The sequence below is a fragment of the Tasmannia lanceolata genome, unplaced genomic scaffold (genome assembly GCF_043159265.1).
Source record: "Tasmannia lanceolata isolate RefF3 unplaced genomic scaffold, GAP_Taslan_0.1 ptg000018l, whole genome shotgun sequence".
NCBI lineage: Eukaryota > Viridiplantae > Streptophyta > Magnoliopsida > Canellales > Winteraceae > Tasmannia > Tasmannia lanceolata.
This window is the reverse complement of record NW_027518695.1, coordinates 51,174,140-51,176,575: the sequence shown is the minus strand read 5'-3', so window position 1 is coordinate 51,176,575 and position 2,436 is coordinate 51,174,140.

The following is a 2,436-nucleotide window of genomic DNA, read 5'->3' as shown; positions in this document are numbered from 1 at the left end:
ATCTGTCCATTTTTTGCTTCCACGGTTCGAAGGGTTAGGATAATCCTATGAAGCTGATTTTTTGGGCACACCCTATCTATGTGAGGGCCCATCAAATGAATGCTTTGGATCACCCAAACAATGTGCGCCCCCATTGTATTTTAAGCTAGTGTGTAGATAACTAATGTGGGTGCTTAAGAGGCAAGAAGAAGAGAAATTACAAATCAAGAACACAACTTAGAAAAGAAGATGAAAATGGGAGCAAAGCTCAACCCAATTGATATTCCATCAATTACATAAATTTATCAACATCCAAAATTCCCTCTAAAGATGGTTTCTAACTCTTTAAATAAAAGAAAACCAAAGCAAATTCGTTCAAGCTCCTCCACTAGTTAGCTTAGGGACTAACATAACATTAATTGCATTGGAACTCACTAACTTTGACTGTTTTGGGAACCCACAGACACAGTCCACTAAAACTGCCATAACTTTCTACCCTCTTGTCCAATTTTCGAACACAATTACTTGTTGGATAGATCTCAAAGATACCTACAACTTTGTAGTTTACTACTTTCCATAATTCTTAAATTTAGAGGTAAAAAAAGAGGTTAAAAAACGGGCCAGCAACGAACTCCACCAAAACCACCTAGGCATGACATGGCTGCCATGTCGGCAATCTCCGGGTGAGAAAGAACTCGCCCACGAGTTCTCGTCAAGCTCTCCATGATAAGTTGTCAAGTCTTTAACATTGAAGTTGGGTGAGTATTGATATTTGGAGGGAGCTCAACCTTGAATGCATTATCCCCAATTTTCTTAAGCACTTGAAAAAGGGGCATCCATACGATCTTGAAATTTGCTAAACTTTCTTGGTTCAAGAAAACTCGCCCTCGAAACTTGAAGTATCAAAGATTGATCATCAATTGAAACTTCCCAAGATCAAACTCCGCTTCATAATATCCATGAAGAAGTGATAATTTGTCTAGATTTTGAACATGTTTGAATATATAAATATCAACTGTGAGCTTCAATGTAGGATCAAATAAAAATGGATTGATGTAATTGGATGAAAAAATCGATGTAATATTTTTCCATTCACCCATCACTTCAATATCTATTGGTTCACCTAATATGCAATCGGATCCAATTTCTTTGGTGATGAATTCATTGAATTGCCGTTGAAGTTTCTTGTACTCCTCGTTAGTTTCAACAAGTAGAGCATCGAATTTACCATTATCATTGGTCTCTTGATCAAATTCGTTCTTGGAAAAAAAAAGTTACTCCCATACCATTTCTTGAACCATGCAATCCGATACGGCTTTGGATGTTGTTCAGTTTTGAGCTTGTGCATGTTCACCATTTTATGAGATACGATGTTCTCACAACTCCCACCATCGATCACAATGGAGCAAGCCTTGTCATGAGATTCGCATCGAGTCTTGAAAATATCGGAACGAAGCCAATCATCATCGGATTCAACCTTTGGTGTAGCAAGTGCTCTTTAGATCACCAAACTTTCTCCTTTTTCAGGTTCGATTTCTTCATTTTGTATGCCATCTTCCTCAACATATATGGGTTGATTTGAATAGTCAATATGATTCTCATCATATATGGGCTGATTTGAATCATCAAGAAGATTCTCATCATTTTCTTCATCACCGAAGGCAACTACTTGCCTCTTTGGACAATCTTTGAAACGATGGCCAACTTGACCACACTTGAAACAAGTATTTGAATTGTTGGGACGATTGGGTTGATTTCCAACTTGATGTGTAGGGGCTGATTTTGTAGAATTTTTGTTGAAATATTCGGACCTTGACTTTGTACCTCCACCATGTGAAGATTCACCTTTGAAAGAAGGATAAAGACTACGAACATCCACATACTTTTTAGCACCACGACGAGAAAGCTTAGCCTCCACCTTCAAGGGTAGTCGATAAGCATCATTGACGCTCAATGATTGGTGCATTTCCACCTCATCACGAATGGAAAACTTCAAACCATCAACATAACTTGCCACAAGTTGATCTTCACCCTCTTGAATATCATTACGAGCCATGAGTTTGTAGAATTCTTCGGTGTAGTCCAACACACTCTTGAATTCTTGGCGTAGGTTGTTGAATTAAGAAAAGATAATTTGGGAAAAATCCAACAGAAGAAATTTCTCCTTAAGCCTTGACTTCATTTTGTCCCAAGAAGAAATCTTACGCTTTCCTTTCCGGATTCTCATTTCTTGAACTTTATCCCACCATATTGAAGCGTAGCCATGAAGCCTTGTAGCCACAAGCTTGATACGTTGGCTTTTGGGTGCCTTCTTGTAATCAAAGAACTTCTCAATGGCACTAAGCCATTCAAGAAACTCTTCGGGTTGTAGACGACCATGAAACTCTAGCAAGTCAATCTTGACGGTGTCGAAATCACGACAGAACCTTCCCAACCTAGCCTCCTCACGAGTATTGG